General features: G+C 45.4%; 1 protein-coding gene across 10 annotated transcripts in view; it reads right to left on the bottom strand.

Moving 5' to 3' along the window:
- The window catches only part of RBM47 (RNA binding motif protein 47), a 311,562-nt gene that overhangs the window by 59,350 nt on the left and 232,036 nt on the right, over window positions 1-20,176 (bottom strand). Inside the window, exon 1 of one of the 10 annotated variants that reach the window (XM_069201997.1) lies at window positions 18,585-18,687. The exons of the other annotated variants lie outside the window; for them this stretch is intronic. The gene's annotated coding sequence lies outside the window, so the exon portion shown is untranslated. Of the gene's footprint in view, window positions 1-18,584; window positions 18,688-20,176 lie in introns of those variants that run through there. 10 annotated transcript variants of the gene reach the window in all.

The following is a 20,176-nucleotide window of genomic DNA, read 5'->3' as shown; positions in this document are numbered from 1 at the left end:
GCAGAATTTCCAAAATGCACACATGAAATGGGACAAAAATGCTTCTTCAGTAGCACACAGAGGATCAGAGGTTTACAGCAAAGGGGAACCATCACAATTCATCTCCAAACCGTTTCAAAGATTGGCTTTCACAAGGAGAAGCTGTGGGTCTGCAGACAGGAGATGTGGCCGTTGTGGAACTGAAACTCAGACATCCGAGTCCCAGTCCTGGCCTCCTCACTTGACCAAAAATTGTGAAATCTTGGCCAAATAACGCATTCCCCCTGCTTCAGTTCCCTTAGCGGCTAGTTGCTTAGAAGCAAACGTCCTGCCGGTATTCAGCACTTTATAAATAACTGCACGCGCACATTTACATGTGAAGGACACAATGGTATTTCTCGGTGGAAACCCCAATCTGTTTCGAAGTGTTGGACTTGGGAGACTTCAGGGAGGGGGAGCTTTAGAATCTCTTCTCACAAGGGCTGCAGTCTACTCAAACACTTCAGAATGTCAAAACAAGCCACCTCGAGGAGGACAGAATATACTCATGGTACAAATACTGGAAATCAAATGCTATGTCAAGACTCTAGTGGCGCATGGCTCAGGTAACAGTCTCCGTGGACGGCGGGTCCCCGGGTGAAAGGGCAAGCTTTAAAACAACACGCAAAAAAGCTTTCAAGGGTACTACAGAGCGGGGCGTTTTCTCCTCTGACAGACTGGTGGTCAGGAATACAGTTTCTGATTGGCTAGAAGTGGTGTACTTCCACAGAAAAAGCGCTTCCCTCCACACAGATGTGATTATTTTGTTTGTTTATCCAGCTGTGGGAGCCAGCAGTAGTATGGCTGCCCAGAGAAGGCTCACAAACACTACACAAAGTACCAAGCTTACAAGTGGATGGAGCTTGAACTTTTAGGGGCATGCACACAGCACTGTTAAAGTGTGTTACATAAGCAGATAATTAACAGTGTTTGTTTTTCTCTTGAAGCAGCACCCACCCCTTTCTATCATTAACTTCAGACTTTGGAGTGCAGCTGTTTGTTTTAAAGCGTATGGGGCACCCAGGACACAGTAACTCACATGTATTTTAGGTACGACAGGACAGTATAGCTGTTGCCTGACTTAATGTGATGAATAAAAAAGAGCTTTCAGAGTACTGCTGAGAGAACGGCGTAGGCGCCATCTACATGTTGTTTTCCCTAAGTGAAGTGAAATGAAATTAACAGAATATTTATAAAGTGCACTCCTGCCCGAGTGCGTCTAGGCGCTAAGTAGAGGGTTTGACTTGGCCGAAGTTATATGTATCCACAAAACAGTGCTGGGATTGCACTCGCTGGCTTGTGGCAAAGCTTATACTCAATGTAGGACTCTGTTGGTTAGGGTGGCCAATGATCACGACTACAGGCCTGATCTGTTCCTTGTAAAAAGACAGAAGATCGGCTCTATGTATTGTGAAAAGCATAGGTTAACGTCAATAGTCATTTAAGGGTGGATTGTTAGTACTCTGTAGGGAAGCCCATGGAGAAGTGTTTTATTAGATGGAACCTCACAGATTACCGTAGTAGGCAAGGGTTTTGGTGACCCGCCAAAGCAAACGATGGGGATAGAAGATTTACACTAGGTCAGTCCTTAACAGGCTCTATCAACAGGGCTTTGATATTATTTGACAACTGTCATTTTGTACATGTTTCTAATATTATTACTGTATGTCCGACAGCTGCCTTGTGGAAAAAGCATATGCCTAACCTTAGTTCTGAGTTGGTTACAGTGACAAGCCAATTAAAAAGGTTATAGGCCTGGCTGCTATTATGAAAAGTTACAATAAAAGGCAGCAGCCCTGGTACATATATTTTATGAAACCATATGTTAAAGTCAATAGGCATTTAAGGCTGGATTGCTATTACTCTGTATCGGAGCTTCCATGGAATTAGGTATTTTTCAAGGTATTCTATTACATCGAATCCCACATTTACTGTAGAAGGCAATTTTTTTGGTGTGGTTATCCCCTTGAAAAATCATAGGTATATAAGATTTGCACAGTGAGAATCCTTGTTAAGCCCTTTTAGGAGAGATAATATTTTGCTTTACCAACTGCAATTTTATAAACATTTGTAATTTTATGAGAGTATGTCAGAAGGCTGCCTTGTGGAAAAGCTTACACTCAGTACTGTACAACTAAGTTGGTTATGGTGACGATCCAATTAAAACACCTATAGGTCTGAATGGTGTTGATAACCCACTTTGACAAACCCTGGGAGTAGAAGATTTTCACTGTCATAATTCTTAATAGGCCCTATTGAGAGGGGCTGTATATTGTTTTGCCATCTGCAATCCTGTATGCATTTGTAATTTTATAACTACATTCCTGACAGTTGCCAGCTCATGCACACTTCATTAGGCCTGTGTTATAGTGTCAATCCAATGGTAAAGAATATAAGCTTTATCGATTCACTGGAAAAAGTTATGTCAGATTTCTTATGAGTGATCTTCTTAGAATGCAAAGTTGGGACAAAGAAGTAGGTCTGGCTTACTTATGGTAAAAAGCATGTGATAAAGGCCCTAGGCTTTTAAGGGTGGCTTGTGCCAAAGCCTCTAGCAGATATTCTGTTAAACTGTGCAACATGTGTGTAATTCTCTTTGTTTAATTATGCAACATTTGGGAACATTACATGAGTGTCAAATCTGCTATTTAGCACTATAGTTAAGTGCAAAATGTGCTGATATGAGGCTGCAATTCAGGTTAAAAATAGCTAAAAAACAACAGCTGCTTGCCTTGTTCCTGCACTATAATTCTGCTATGAATGGAAGCATTATTATGCAACACAGCAATATGGTTAATTTCAGGAATTTCGCATAACAAATATAAAACAAAATTCCTGAATTTCCCCAAATTACACCATGTATTTAGATTTTCGATGGGCCTAGTATTTTGTTACCGGGAATGTTGTAGATTAACATTGTAAACAAGGGCTTTGGTGACCCACCTGAACAAACCATAGGGACAGAAGATTTGCACTATGGTAATGAACAATTAAGATGAAAGGTAGAAGGTGGCCTGACATATTTATTGTGAAAAGCTTATGTTGAAGTCAGTAGACATTTAAGGGTGGGTTGTTATTAGTCTTGTATTAAAGTCGACAGATTGGCATTTTTTTTTACATGCAACCTCACAGATTATGTTTGTAGAGAAAGATTTTGTTGTTGGTTACCCCCCTCTGACAAACCCTTGTGGAGGGTTGAAGATTTCCACTGTAATAATTCTTGTTCTACTCTTTTTGGAAGGCCTGATCTGTCTGCCGGGATTGTGTAATAATAAAAAACATTTAAAAAATACATTCTTCCATATGTATAATTATATATCCATATAGATGCATAGAGGGCTTCTGAGCAAACCTTCTGTCATCAGTCTGTCAGTGTGTCATTTAGGCTCTGCTTCATCCATGAAAGTGTATTCCCTGGGGTAATGGTTAAGTCTACATCAGTCATTGGTTTCTTGCCTTGTGAATCAGTAGTTTCTAATCACGAGCACATCCACTTGAACGTGAATGCGTCTCAGTGTCAGGTCTTTCTGGCCAGTTTTTAGTTTAATCGTTTTGGATTTCCTCTTTCATTTCTTTGCTTCCCCTCTTTTTATTTGATTTTTATGATATGACAGCTCTCTAGGCAGTGCTTCTGGGTTGTTTTCTTGTTGCTAATTTCATCTGCAATGTCCCGCATCCCATGCGGCCAAATCCTCTAAACCAGAGAACCATTTTTGAATTATTGAATGCTTCTTATCAGTAGTGTATTGTTGTCTTATTCCAAGATAGCCAGCACATTGTTTCTAAAAGTGTAGGCCATGTTGGTATTTTAAAACAATGACAGACAAGACATTTATTTATATATATATATGTATGTATATGTGTGTGTATATATATATATACATACATACATACACACACACACACATACCGTGTGTATATTCACACACAATCCTCTGCAAGGCAGACACCCACTGTTATGTTTAGTTTTGTTACTGCAAACATATGCCAGACTGTGTTTAGACAGCAGCATTTGCTCTTTCAATTTATCTTGCATATGCTGTTCACTGTGTGTTTTTATTGTGACGTGTCAAAGGTGAATGCAACAATAAGTCAGTGGAAGGATACAAAAGTGCAAAGATGAGTGACAGTGCATTATTGATGACTGAGTGCATATACCCAACAATGACACAAAAGGCACTTTCATTCATCAGCCAGGCCTATTGGCACAGCCAATGCTCGTCTTCTTTTCTCCTTTCTAATCCTATGAGCTCTGTCACCTAAGTGTTCACTGAAGGTGATAGAAAAACAAAGGTATTTTCATAACTCTTTGGGCCTCCCTGGCTCGTTATTTTTCAACCAACACTGGGAGATTAGAAGGGGCATAGCGCCCCTCAGTCCTAGCATGTCCTCACCCCGGGGTGATCCTGCAGTGAAGCCAGAGTCAGTGGATCGGACCATTGCTTTGGTGGGGGTGTCCCAAGCTCGGTTGCTCTTTTGGCGGATGGCAGAGCGAAATGAGGCCGAGGGAGTAGATTTACGACCAGCAGCCAGTGTAGGGCTAAACCATCAAGCACGCCACCGCATCGGTCAGGGTGTGCCCTGTATGTTCAGTAGGTTAGGTCATTCAGTGCTCCTCGCTGCCTCTAAGGAGGCGCTACGTGCCCCACAGTCAACCTCCGTTGTTGGAGTTCATTCAGTCTTATTTAGAAATGCCGAGGTGCACATGATGTGACATTAACACTGCCGTCCGCCTAAATATTGGGCGTCATAGCGGCTTGAGGAGACAGGATGGCGCTGTGGGCGCTTCTCTCCCAATGCGGAGCCTTTGCCCTGTAGGTCACCGCACCCCTCCCTCTACTACATACTGACTGCCCTCTACATGCCTGCCTGGGCCAGGGGTGCAGCTGTCAATGGTGCATGGAGAAGGCCCGCTACATTCTTATTATGGCGGCCCGCTTCTCTTGCCTGCACTAGGGGACGCCCCTGACCCACACCACAGGTGTGCACACCGAGGCGGGCAGGTAACTTCCACTCACGGATATCCCAACAGCTCCGAGTTAAAGTCTTGGTTACCTGGGCCAGGAGGCGTCCTGTGGTCTGCCCGATGAGAAGGTTTCTGCGCGGAGAGGCACGGCCCTCACCCGCGGAGCCGGAGTCCCGAGCCCAGCCCGTCGGCCGAGCTCCAGGCCTGCCCCGCGGCGCCAGGCGCTGCCTCCCCGCCTCGGGCGGGCTATTACGCTTCCTTATTGCACGCTTTCCCAGCTGCCTCTGGCAACTGCACTCCCGTAGGCTTGGCAGCGCGGGTTTTCATGCCGCGAAGGGACCGTAAAACCAGTTCCTCGCTCTCGCTGGCTGCAGCAATTAAATGGAGTAGCCGTCCCCGATACAGAAGGGACTCGAGTACACTGCCAGGCAGTGCTTAATTTGTGCTTGTTGTTTCCGGTGCTCAACACCAGCACTTATGTTTGAGGGTCGGGGCATATTCTTCTGTCTAAAGCATTTGCTGCGAGCAAAAGACACAAATAGGAAACACCGAGGAAGGGAAAAACGAAAAAGCGCCACAAAGGGAGAAGGTAGAAAGCTGCAAGAGTGAGTGAAGGGGCGGGGAGTGGCTTTATAAGGATTGAAGAGGCCCGAGATGGCTTCAGGATCACGCTGCCGTATAATTGCAGCAGCCGCGTATTTAAGCGGAGGGCTGTGGGCACCGGCACCTTTTTATTTACAAATTAAGCACTGCATTCAGGCCACGCCGAGCATGTGCCTGTCCTACTCTGCACAAGGTCAATAATGCAACACAGCACCGCTTCTTTGGTAGAACTGAAGTACAGGTACTGCCAAAGGTAAGTTTCTTTGAACATGGGACACCGCGTGTGCACGCGAGCAGCAAAGAAAGGCCTCTGGTTCTCAGCGATTCTTCTTCGGTTTCTTGTGTTGTCTACACACTTGAACACTTCGTGTCTGCCTCACAGCGGAGTCACCCAAGCAAGGAAATATACAGAGCTTTAAATGGGCAGGTAGTCAGTTACTGAGTACCTGTATTGATTTAACGTGAATGGGAGACTACAGGCACTTCTGTGCCCTGATGAAATATAATGAATGGGAAAGTACCGGCACTTCTGTGCACTGCTGAAATAAATTTAATTGGAGATTAGCTGCACTTCAGTGTACTGCTAAAATACATTTAATGGAGAGTACCGGCACTTCTGTGCACTGCTGAAATACAATGAATGAGAGATTAGCTGCACTTCTCAGCACTGATAACAGGGGCAAACTGGGAACCCAAAGCAGCCCCGGCAAATGTTGTCAGACCAGCACGCATAACTTCACAGCAAACAAGCCTGACCACTACCATGGGGCTTAGGGGGTTCTCTCCCCCACCCCAAGAAAATTTAGGAAAAATGGCAAAAACGGTGCATTCTACAACACATTTTTCATTACATATTCAAATATATTCGTTTTTAAAGACAGTAAATGATGACCTTGTTGTGCACCAGGATACCACAATCTTTATGATTTCCTCTCTGTCACCCTCCCACGGTGCCTCTCATCTCTCCCTAGCCCCTCTCTCATATGTATTTCATTTATTTTATAGCGCCTCTCACGTTACATCACGCACACATAAAGAGACAATGAATCATACGTGTGTAAATCAGTGTATTGAAAAGTTACATAAGAAAAAGGGGACTACAAGGTGTCTGATATACATGTCATCCATACCAGTAGGCACTTTTTAGAGTGCTTGGTCTGGGGAAGCATAAACTCAGGATTCAGAATGTAACAGTGGTTAAGGTTGATTCTACTAATAACAATTTATTCTCACCCAAACTCTCTTTAGTAAAATTAGGATAATCAAATTCTGGGGGAAAAACAACGTTCTAATTTGTACCATGCAGTTTGCTTGCAGCTCTTGGATGGCACTTCATAGCTCCCTGTGCTAGATTAGGATTGTGATTTATAAACTGCACAGTAACAAAAGGATATCTGTGACAAAAGCAAAAAACAGTATCCACTGAGCTGTGCACATAAAATACTGTTCTATAATCTGCATAGTACACATTCTTTGCAGCTGGCATATACACTCGCTGCGCTAACTTAGATGAGTCAAAACTGCCATAAGAGAAAATTCCAATCTCTCTCCGGCAGGTAAATTAGCCAGAGTTATCTTTGCACTTTTATTGTTGCCTGAAAACTGTTGGATATACAAGATACCCTGCAGTGCTCTTAAAACTGCTGCACTGCTACAAAACCGACCCCCCAAGTAACAAAAGAGACCCACCACCCTTCCAGCCTCCTGGGGAAATGCCTGATGCCCAGTATGGCCAGTACGGCCTTGACTGCTAAAATACATTTAATGGGAGGGTACCCGCACAGGTACTCTGGATACTGAGGACAAGGACTTATCTATTTACATTTAAAGCACTGCCAAAAAATATGGTATCCATGGCCAAAACATGCAACTGCTCTTTTGCTTTACGCTATTTATAAGCACAACTATTGGTTTGCTTCAACATTACCCCCGCAGACCACGCCCGCAACCTCGGCTTCATCTTGGACCCTCTTCTCACCATGACCAAGCAAGTCAACGCCATGTCCTCCGCCTGCTTCCTCACCCTCCGCATGCTCCGCAAGATCTTCCGCTGGATCCCCGCCCACACTAGAAAAACCGTGACCCACGCCCTCGTCACGAGCCGCCTGGACTACGGCAACACCCTCTATGCTGGGACCACCGCCAAGCTCCAAAAACGCCTGCAACGTATTCAAAACGCCTCGGCCCACCTCATCCTCGACGTACCCCTCAACAGCCACATCTCCGCACACCTGAGACACCTGCATTGGCTCCCAGTCAGCAAAAGGATCACCTTCCGACTTCTCACCCACGCACACAAAGCCCTCCACAACAAGGGACCGGATTACCTCAACCATCGCCTCAGCTTCTACGCCACCACCCGTCTCCTCCGTTCCTCGGACCTCGCGCTCGCTGCCGTCCCTCACATCCGCCGCTCCACTGCGGGTGGGAGGTCCTTCTCCTTCCTGGCAGCCAAGACCTGGAACTCCCTCCCCACCTGCCTCAGGACCACCCAGGACCACTCCGCATTCCGGAGACTCCTAAAAACCTGGCTTTTCGAGCAGCAGTAACCCCCCCGCCCTTTTCCCCTAGCGCCTTGAGACCCGCACGGGTGAGTAGCGCGCTTTATAAATGTTAATGATTTGATTTGACTGGAGCACACATCAAAGACATTATAAACCCACACTGCCAACTAAGCACGGTGAACCAGGTTATCTCTTAACCGTCCACTCAGAAGAGTTTGAGGTCTCATCACGTATGAGAGGCTGTACAAATGATTCCATACAATATAATGCATGCTTCTAGGTACACAGCAGCTCCCGTCACCTCAGTTGTCTCTGTAGGCAGCAGATCATGTATGTGTCTGACGAGGGACTTTACTCTTCCCTATCTCCTTATAGACTACCTTTGGTCCTCCCACACCAGTCTTCTCAATAGGGCTCCCATACAATTTCTCTGGGCCACGATAAAGCTCATCTCTCTCTGATGAAGATACAAAGTGAGGGAGTTCTATGCTTTATCCCCACCCAGGACTCTCATCTGCACAGATGAAGACACACTTGGGACAATCTCACTATTCTGGGCTTACAGGCACATACCACCTCACCAGCTTCTTCATCAGCAAAACTACGAGCATCGAAGTGTGCAGGAATTATAACTCTTGAGTTAAGACCTTCACAAAATGAGGTGATGCCCAAGTACCTGCCATCTTGGCCATGTGAGGGAGTATGGCGAGCTCAGTCTCCAGGCCCTTCTTCTGTTCTACCTGAGACTTGCTCTCAGTCTGCCAACTAGGATGGCATTTCGGACCAACAGCAGTTTGAGTAAGAAAAATGCACGTCTACTGAAATATGGACAACACCACAAAGGAGATTTGAAGGCTGAATGCAGCAAGTACGAAGGTTGAGTGAAAAGCACATACTTATGAAGGTCACTGGTAATATAGTAACATACATCAACAGATTCTGCCACTTTATCGCAATTGTAGTCATTATGAAGCTGTCAGATTTTAAATGAGCTAGTCATCTCTATATGACCCATGTTGCCCATCTTATTTCATTGCTCTCGGAGGGTACACATCGAAGTATAAATTCAGTATTTGACCTTAAATTAAAATGTCCTTCCTTGCTCTCTAAAACTCCATAAGGTAGTATAAATTCAATATTCGGCCTTTTGCAGCATCACAAACAGGATCGGACTGGTCTGTAGGGTAAACAGGCAGTGTCCGATGGGCTGGTTTGTCAGATCAGGGTGTGGGCCAGTTTTTGGTTTATTGCAGGCCTGTTTTATGGTCCACTAGTCCGCTTTTTACTCTAGATTTCCCTGATATTGAAACAAGCATTGCCTGCAGTAAGCTCAATCCAGGAATTTTTCCCCTTGCAACACACTCACATAGCTTGTCTTTACAAGATCAAAGCTGCCCTAATTTGCAAACATAGGCGCCATTTTTAGCTATCCAATTAGCTAAAGGAAGTCACTTTACCTTTGGTGCCCGGGCATATTTTCTGTCCGAGTCTGACCCTGGCCACAAAGTAATATAAATGTATTTTTGTGCCTCTAGGGCAGGGTTCTGCAAAGTCGGTCCTGGAGAGCCGGGTCCATGACAGATTTTTAGCATATCCACATTTACAAACAAGATGTTTCAGAAATCTACATTTTTCTAAATGTGGATATGCTAAAAATCTGGCATGGACCCGGCTCTCCAGGACCGACTTTACAGAACGCTGCTCCAGGGCACTGCCAAAAAAGGGCGTTATTTTTTCTTTATGATACCACACAGCAGCACTGACCCGGCCTGTCAAGTTTTTCCTGAAGCATACATAAAAGACCCCAAAAGGGTGTCTGCTCCCAGTATTAACAGCATAGTCAACAAAACGGCACAATGGATTATGAACCCTTTTCTTTCACTATGTAGGTGCAAAACACCACAACAGAGAATAAACTGCCCGTATTCATGCTGCAAACAACAGCATTACAATAAAGTTCATGCTCCTTTCATTTCCATCACATTCAAAATGCAAATGTTGTTTCTTAAGTCAATCCTTTATGTTCGCAACTCGATCACCGTTCTCCCAGGCTATCGCCTTCTGTTCCTTTATGTAATAACTTCTTTTACTTTCCACTCACACCCAATCCCGAGTCCTCCAAACCATCTAACTTCTCCCTCTTAGAAGAGAACTTCAACACTGCAGGCTTACTCGCAAATATTATTTTGCCTTTACTTTGCAAGCATCTTGATTCATTGCAACCTCACATCTCTCCTCCTGCTTTGAATATTATGTATTGTTTTACTCTTTCCAATCTGGTTTTCTGCCCTACCCACTCTACTGGAACTTCACCCCTGGTCGAGCTTGAAGCTAAACCTCGAGCTTTGGTGCCATTGGGTGTGTTCGTTCAGAAGCTGCCTGTGCCTCTGTGGAGGACCAGCTGGGGGTCTCTGCGTTTCTTTCTTAGGTCGCTGTCTCCTAACATTTTTATTGGGCAAGTTCTGCCTCTCCCTTTCCACCCCAAGTTTCGATGCTCTGCCTGCTCCTCTATACATCACCTCATTTTATTTTTTATTTTGTTGACATCCGACCTCATTTCGTGCTGTAGAATCCTACATATTTTGTTTCTTTACTTCATTCATTCAGTCTTCTGTTAACTGTATTTCTAATTGTTTTTCATGTATCCAACAGTGGGCGTCTTTTCACTCACTTTATCTCAATCCTTCTCAAAATTAGATTTAGCTTTGTCTTCTTCCCATCTTTCCCCTCATTCCACATCGCTCCACTATTGTATCCTTTTCAGTTCACTTTTCGCCTCTGCCTTCATATAAATCTTTGCTCTTCTTCCTACGTACATTCACGTTACATCAATTCCCCATGAATTTGGGGAACCCACCACAGCCAACAATTTAATGGCTACACAACCTGTTCTTCCACAACTTTCACCACAACCAAATTCCTTGCTCAGCTCAACTTCCCTGTCTGACTGCTACTCGCCATGCCCCACCACTTTCCACAATCTTACTGTATATCCAGAGTGTTAATGTCACCCTCTTAACTTCCACATGCCCCATATGCTTCTTCTGCAACCATGTCTCGAGTAGTGAACCATCACCTTTGGTTTCAATGTCAATGCTTTGTTTTTAAATCCATTCCCGATTTAGCCTCTCCATCCTACTCGCCTCTTGCTAATCAGGCCTATTTGCTTATTTTCATGCACATTTGTAGTTTACCACACACACTTTGCTAAGTATGGGCAAAATAGTTCAAGTGTTATTACTTCAGTCTATATTTATAACGTACTCCAAGGACCTGAGGCAGACATCCACCGGCTATTTCATAAAAACATTAATGAGTATAGGAAATAGTACCACAAGAGTTCTCTTTTATGTACTCCTTTATACCTTTATGAATCAGTCCCGTAGTTTCTTCTAGCAGAACAAGGTTGCTTGGCAAGAACTTTAAGATACTCAGATGGGAACTAGCCCATTGTCCACGGAGACAGGCACTGCACTTTGACAGCATTTTCCACAATGTTGTATTCAAGACATGGCTATGTTAGGGTGGTCTGTTTAGAATGTTGTCTAGCACAATACAAATGACATAACTTCTGTCTCAGTTTAAAAGGTTTAATCAACGAGTATTCAAAGATCACAAAGGTGCTGGGTTACAATTTACCATCGTTTTGTTACTCAGAGTATGGAATGGTGAGGGGCGATTGATCAGCAAGATAGCTATCTACTACACGGATCCCACATCCTTAAGGCTACAACAGTTCAACCCCTATAGTTATGAGGAGTTGGCAAAGGTGGTTCAGTAATAACGGGATGTGATGAATGCCTGCACTTGCTAAACAAAAGGAGAGGACGAGGGTTATGCCACAATATCGCTGCAAAGTATTGAAACTGTTTCAATATCACTTGGAACTGAGACTTTTCAGCACTGGCCAGAGCACAACTTGTCAGAGGATCCGCTTAATATCGTCTACGTGTATTAGGTTTCGTGGTACCCTGGGTTATTCTAAAATGATAAATGGTGCCATGAAAGTGCGAAGCGGATTGGGGAAGGAAACAGTAAAGTGCTGAGCCCCAAGAATATGGGATGCACTGCCGCCTGAAACTAGGTCCACCCCCTCTACTACTTCCTTCAAAAAACAAGTGAAGAAGCGTCTGATGAATAGATTCCTTCACTAGTAGTCCTAAAGTCACTCAGGTTGGCTGTTGTCATGTGGACCTCCGGATCCTGGATCTGGCAGGCTGATTGGTCTAATGTTTATGTATTGGGATTTTGTATTGCTCCCTACACATTCCATCTAGCATTTTCCCTTGTATATATGAGCCAACAGCTATATGTACAGCGCTCTGATACCCTGATGGGACAATGTTTGCGGTCTATAGAACTCTGCAAATACAATAAAATACAATTTGCTCAGAGTTTGCTCCTGACCTTGAGGTGGAGGCACGTGTCATTACGTGTGCTTATGCATGCAGAAGGCACTATGTGAAAACGGTGAACTGTTGACACTCTTCAGATACAGAGTGACTATCTATGGTTGAGAACAAGCAGAATAGTGTGCCTGTAGGACCCTGGCTCTGTATATACTATATCCTAATGAGACCTAGTGTGCACAGAGTCCAGAGGTTCCCCAGAGGCTTAACAGAGGCGAAAGTAGATAATACTAATGCTCTTTTTCATGTTAGTGTGGACGTGCAGTTAGGCTTATTAGAGGGTAGTGCAAAGCATTTGTTGTACACACACACACACACACACACACACAATAGAAGAAGCACACACTCAGTGACAACTCCAGACTCGAATTCGCAAGTCATACAGTTTTTTAATAAATGGCAATAATCTGTTTTAAAAGTTGACAGTGCAATTTTCAGAAACAGTTCCTGGGGGGAGAAAAGTTAGTGTGTTTTGACGGTAAGTACATGACTTACAGTTCCAGTCTCCGGGGGTTAGGAAGTCCACAGGTTGGGGTTCAAGTTAACCCCAAACACCCACCACCAGCAACACGGGGCCAGCCGGGTGCAGAGGTCAAAGTATAGACAAATTTAACATGGGCTCCTATGGAGACTGGGGGCACTCTGTTTCAGATCTGGGGGGGGGGGGCACGGGTAAGAACCAAACACACACCCTCAGCTGTGCAGGGGCGGCCGGGTGCAAACACAGCGTCGGACTCCCAATGCTTTCCTGAGGGGACACCGTAGGTCACTTAGATGCTGCAGGCTAGGTTCTGAACAAATCAGTGAAGCCATTATGGAGCTGTGGGGTTCGTAATGACAATCTCCTAGACCATATACTCAAGATGGCTACACTGCACTTACAATGTACAAGAATGGACTTAGACACTGTAGGGGCACATAGCTCATGCAGCTATGCCCTCATCTGTGGTATAGTGCACCCTGCCTTAGGGCTGCAAGGCCTGTTAGAGGGCTGACTTACCTATGCCACAGGCAGTAGTTTGTGGGCATTGCACCCTGAGAGGGGTGACATGTCAACTCTGCCTTTTTCTCCCCACCAGCACACACAAGCTGCAAAGGTAGTGTGCATGTGCTGGGTGAGAGGTCCCCAAAGGGTGGCATAATACATGCTGCATCCCTTGAGGACCTTCCATGGCCACAGGACCCTTGGTACCATGGGCACCTTTTACAAGGGGCTTAACTGTGTGCCATGGGTGTGCCAATTATGGAAACAAAAGTACAGATTTTGGGAAAGAACACTGGTGCTGGGACCTGGTTAGCAGGGTCACAGCACACACTCAAAGTTGGCATCAATATCAGGCAAAAAATGTTGGCGGGGGTAACCATGCCAACAAGGGCACTTTCCTACTGTGCCCCTCTGACATTTGAAGTGTTCAAAGTATATGTAGTGTAGGATCCCACAGACGTTACATAGAGAATGACTGACCTAGTCACATCCTTTATTATAGTTGCTTTATGTCCAGTTTGATATTTTGAACAGTGCACACAAACGTCTTATAGATGGACCTCAACATATTACCAATTTCATGTTTTGTCATTAATGTTCTTTCAAGTACATATAAAAACCAAGTGAATATCAATACGTTTTAGAGTGACTTTAGTGCATCAGTGACCTATTTAAAATTGTCTTTGACTGTGATTTACCACACTGTAACTTCTTCATACACAAAAGTGCTTTTGTTATAATACTATTTAATTGCTGTTGCTGCAGGTCCAGTAACAATTTGGTAAAGGAAAGACACCTAAATACTTTGTGTCCTCTGGTGCTTTAGATATTGCAGTTGAAGTGGAAGCACATATTGGTGCCATTGATTTTTATTGCAGTATATCGCAGAGAATAATGAAGTCCATTGGGCCCTTCTCGCAATAGCTCTACAAATAATGATGAGCTGAAATGCAGTGGTGCAACCAAGGAGCCATGAAGACAGACAAGAGTTAAGAAATACATCTCCAGAACAGAGCTTCAGAGAAGGAATTCCCTGGAAGGGAAGTGCAACAATGAGTTCTCTGTACTGGATTCACCTTCAACTTTTATTCACAAATAATGGTTGATGGTCTATGCAACACCTTCCTTTTGTAATCAAACAGTAAAGAGCAATATCTATATGCGACATGTGTCCACACTGCTGTGGTTTCCAGGTGCACAGAGCAGCACCTTGATCCGATCGCCATTCCTCACCTAGGATGGGCTCTGGTTCGGGACTTTCTCTGTGAGCAGACAAATCTGTGTTCCCTTCCCAACCCAAACTGCTGCTTTGTGGAGATTATCACCAATAAACAACACAAGTGTTGCCAAGGAGTGTGCTCTGCCTATGCAGCATCTCACAGACAGTCACCATGGACACACCTCGCCAGTCACATGATCTGTGAGTCAGCATCCACATTAGGAAACAAAAATCATTTGCCAACTCCTGACCTCCAATTACACTTAACTGTTCAGTAGGAAATCCAGCATATGTCGGTTTATTGTGCGAATCTTTGGCTTTTTGAGTGAGGTTCCCAATTAGTAATGAAGTGTAGGAAGTTGGCTCTGTATGTGCTATTTCAAAGTAAGGAATAGCATGCACAGAGTCCAAGGGTTCCCCTTAGAGGTAAAATAGTGGTAAAAGAGATAATACTAATGCTCTATTTTGTGGTAGTGTGGTCGAGCAGTAGGCTTATCCAAGGAGTAGTGTTAAGCATTTGTTGTACATACACATAGACAATAAATGAGGTACACACACTCAGAGACAAATCCAGCCAATAGGTTTTTGTATAGAAAAATATCTTTTCTTAGTTTATTTTAAGAACCACAGGTTCAATTTCTACATGTAATATCTCATTTGAAAGGTATTGCAGGTAAGTACTTTAGGAACTTTAAATCATAAAAATTGCATGTATACTTTTCAAGTTATTCACAAATAGCTGTTTTAAAAGTGGACACAGTGCAATTTTCACAGTTCCTAGGGGAGGTAAGTATTTGTTAGGTTAACCAGGTAAGTAAGACACTTACAGGGCTTAGTTCTTGGTCCAAGGTAGCCCACCGTTGGGGGTTCAGAGCAACCCCAAAGTCACCACACCAGCAGCTCAGGGCCGGTCAGGTGCAGAGTTCAAAGTGGTGTCCCAAAACACATAGGCTAGAATGGAGAGAAGGGGGTGCCCCGGTTCCGGTCTGCTTGCAGGTAAGTACCCGCGTCTTCGGAGGGCAGACCAGGGGGGTTTTGTAGGGCACCGGGGGGGACACAAGCCCACACAGAAATTTCACCCACAGCGGCGCGGGGGCGGCCGGGTGCAGTGTAGAAACAAGCGTCGGGTTCGCAATGTTAGTCTATGAGAGATCTCGGGATCTCTTCAGCGCTGCAGGCAGGCAAGGGGGGGATTCCTCGGGGAAACCTCCACTTGGGCAAGGGAGAGGGACTCCTGGGGGTCACTTCTCCAGTGAAAGTCCGGTCCTTCAGGTCCTGGGGGCTGCGGGTGCAGGGTCTCTCCCAGGCGTCGGGACTTTAGGTTCAAAGAGTCGCGGTCAGGGGAAGCCTCGGGATTCCCTCTGCAGGCGGCGCTGTGGGGGCTCAGGGGGGACAGGTTTTGGTACTCACAGTATCAGAGTAGTCCTGGGGTCCCTCCTGAGGTGTCGGATCTCCACCAGCCGAGTCGGGGTCGCCGGGTGCAGTGTTGCAAGTCTCACGCTTCTTGCGGGGAGCTTGCAGGGTTCTTTAAAGCTGCTGGAAACAAAGTTGCAACTTTTCTTGGAGCAGGTCCGCTGTCCTCGGGAGTTTCTTGTCTTTTCGAAGCAGGGGCAGTCCTCAGAGGATGTCGAGGTCGCTGGTCCCTTTGGAAGGCGTCGCTGGAGCAGGATCTTTGGAAGGCAGGAGACAGGCCGGTGAGTTTCTGGAGCCAAGGCAGTTGTCGTCTTCTGGTCTTCCTCTGCAGGGGTTTTCAGCTAGGCAGTCCTTCTTCTTGTAGTTGCAGGAATCTAATTTTCTAGGGTTCAGGGTAGCCCTTAAATACTAAATTTAAGGGCGTGTTTAGGTCTGGGGGGTTAGTAGCCAATGGCTACTAGCCCTGAGGGTGGGTACTCCCTCTTTGTGCCTCCTCCCAAGGGGAGGGGGTCACAATCCTAACCCTATTGGGGGAATCCTCCATCTGCAAGATGGAGGATTTCTAAAAGTTAGAGTCACTTCAGCTCAGGACACCTTAGGGGCTGTCCTGACTGGCCAGTGACTCCTCCTTGTTGCTTTCTTTGTTCCCTCCAGCCTTGCCGCCAAAAGTGGGGGCCGTGGCCGGAGGGGGCGGGCAACCCCACTAAGCTGGAGTGCCCTGCTGGGCTGTGACAAAGGGGTGAGCCTTTGAGGCTCACCGCCAGGTGTCACAGCTCCTGCCTGGGGGAGGTGTTAGCATCTCCACCCAGTGCAGGCTTTGTTACTGGCCTCAGAGTGACAAAGGCACTCTCCCCATGGGGCCAGCAACATGTCTCTAGTGTGGCAGGCTGCTGGAACCAGTCAGCCTACACAGATAGTTGGTTAAGTTTCAGGGGGCACCTCTAAGGTGCCCTCTGTGGTGTATTTTACAATAAAATGTACACTGGCATCAGTGTGCATTTATTGTGCTGAGAAGTTTGATACCAAACTTCCCAGTTTTCAGTGTAGCCATTATGGTGCTGTGGAGTTCGTGTTTGACAGACTCCCAGACCATATACTCTTATGGCTACCCTGCACTTACAATGTCTAAGGTTTTGTTTAGACACTGTAGGGGTACCATGCTCATGCACTGGTACCCTCACCTATGGTATAGTGCACCCTGCCTTAGGGCTGTAAGGCCTGCTAGAGGGGTGTCTTACCTATACTGCATAGGCAGTGAGAGGCTGGCATGGCACCCTGAGGGGAGTGCCATGTCGACTTACTCGTTTTGTCCTCACTAGCACACACAAGCTGGTAAGCAGTGTGTCTGTGCTGAGGGAGAGGTCTCCAGGGTGGCATAAGACATGCTGCAGCCCTTAGAGACCTTCCTTGGCATCAGGGCCCTTGGTACTAGAAGTACCAGTTACAAGGGACTTATCTGGATGCCAGGGTCTGCCAATTGTGGATACAAAAGTACAGGTTAGGGAAAGAACACTGGTGCTGGGGCCTGGTTAGCAGGCCTCAGCACACTTTCAATTGTAAACATAGCATCAGCAAAGGCAAAAAGTCAGGGGGCAACCATGCCAAGGAGGCATTTCCTTACATGAAGGATCTGTGTCCATGCGACATCTGTATTTGTCAGAAACATTGCTGGACCACGTGAAGTAGGCTTTCCTTTCACTAGCCTGCCTTTATCTTCACCAGGTAAGGGAAACGGAGAGACTTATTTTTCTTTAGTGGCCGTACATCCTGAAGAGTCCTAGCTTAATACGGTGCACTTCCAAGCCGGCAGTGAGATGTCCCTCCAAATCTCTTCTTAGTATTAAGATGGGCTAATACATGCTTGTATTTATTCCCCTGATGGCAGGTTTTCATCTCCTCTAGTGTCCATCATCTGAAAAGACTTGGGCAGCTTGAACTTGGAATTCTGGAGCCTGTCTGACATGTAAATCACTTTTAAATTATATGGTGTCCGAGTGGACAGACATTTCAAGTGCAAGGTGGAGATGATTTTGCTATTGGCAAACTAAGTGAGATTAACATGTTTTCTGGTTTCCAAACGTTTGACAGCTCTCCCCAACTTTGCAAAGGGGGGGGGGGGGGGGGGGGGGGGGGAGAAAGAGTGTGGCTACAAATGCTCATAAAATAAAGTGGAAACCAGCTTCATCTTTGAGGTACAGCCCCATAAGCCTGGTGTGAGCCCCCGGTGCAGGCAGACATTTTTAAACTTCCGCTTATTCGCCGATCGAAGAACAACACCTTCTTTGATGCCATTGGCGAATTTCAAGTTCTCGGGGGAACTTTCAATGTGCCTTAAACGGTAACTTTTTGAAATGATATGAGTTGATAAGCTTTTGTTTGAAAATGAACACCGTTTTGCAACAACCATGTTTCTTTCGGTTGTGGTCTATCAATGAGCAGTAGCAGGGACTGGGGAGCACAGACTTACCTCCTCTTAAGAGTACCGCTTTCTGGTTCAGCACCTGATATTCTGACTCTCAATGTACTGTCAGACAGCAAACCTCGGAATCAGGCAAGTAGCTTCCGTCCGCCATTTTATATGATAATACACACAGCGTCACTTGATCTCACGTTGAGATTTCAAGGGAGGCTAAGAAGAGCCGCGAGGGGTGTCCTCGTGCAACACGATTACATGTATTCTCAACAGGGTATATCTAGACCGCGTCACCTTCAAAATCATCTTCCCAAAACGTTTCAATTTTTTCATCAAAATGGCAAGACAACGATTTTAAAAAGGTCGGCGACTTCATCTGTCCCTCCCAGACATGAACAGACGCCAGAACGTAATTCTAAGGGCACGCTTGAAAGAAATACTGCAAAGTCCAATTTTTTAGACAACTTGCAGTGGCCGATCCTGCCCCCACACAGTAGAAGTGTTGCGCCTGCCCCACAACCCGCCCAACTCACCATCTCGCCAGACCCTATAAATACAGCAATCCTATGGGCCTATCAATGCTGAACTCTTAGAAACCCACTCGATAAATCTAATTACAAGGTGTGTTCACTCGGTATCTGCGAGTGAAGGGCTGGGGACCTAAGAGCAACGAGCAGGGTGTGTGCTGAAAGAATCTGCCACGCCCCGGGCGTGGGCGCGAAGCGGCCAAAGTCTAAGTACCTGCAGCCACCTAGAAGCCCAGAGAAATCTTATCACCTTGCCGCGGAGAGGATTAATGCACTTCCATGGAAACCAGGCGAAGAACTCCACCGGTTTCGACATCGGAGTAAAAAAAAAACACGCATCACAGTTTAAGGTGACATTTCCTTGTGGAAAAACACAGCTGCTTTAAAAGCAGTTTCCCCATGGGAAGAACTTCCTGATAAATCTAGTACCTCATTTTTATATCGCGCTAACTCCACACTTATGTCGTTTCTAAAAGCTGTAAGTAATACAGATCGCGAGCTGTGGTTCACAGCGCATGTTTACACACTAAACGTAGTGGATAACGGCTGGACCAAATCTTAATCTAGCGTCTTCTGAAGGATGGAAAGCAGAGTTGGCCTAACGCGGATTCAAACGTGTGTCCTGCGAGTCGCAGCAAATATCAGCAATATAACATTTTAAAAACTGCGCCATCCTGCCAGCAGAACTCAGTTCCCAATAGTTCCCGCTCATTTGGAGATCTGCTGTCACGGACATTTTTAAGAAGAAAAGAAAAGAAAAAAAAAAAATCAATAAGCAAACTGAAAAGTATGAATTTTAGCACGTAGAATACACCAAAGGGCAGATTTAAAAAAAAAAAAAGAAGCATTGCGCGGTATGGAATCATCCACCATATTTTCCACAATACAAACCCTGTCGTAAACATTTTAGACATATTTTGAAAGCCTGTACAAGGTCAGGAGCACTCAAACTATTAAGTTTGTCAAGAACAGATCTAAGCAATACAATTAAAAGCAACCCATATACTGGCGATCTTTGTTTATAGATCAACACAGGTAGATTTTTTTTTTCGTACCTTTCACCGTGCCAAATCACAAAATGTGCCAATTTGACCAGGGCACCACCGAAAAGACAACCAA

This window comes from Pleurodeles waltl, chromosome 1_2 (assembly GCF_031143425.1).
Source record: "Pleurodeles waltl isolate 20211129_DDA chromosome 1_2, aPleWal1.hap1.20221129, whole genome shotgun sequence".
In the NCBI taxonomy this organism is placed as follows: domain Eukaryota; kingdom Metazoa; phylum Chordata; class Amphibia; order Caudata; family Salamandridae; genus Pleurodeles; species Pleurodeles waltl.
Note: the sequence above shows the minus strand (reverse complement) of the source record. Positions and strands in the feature narration are given on the sequence as shown.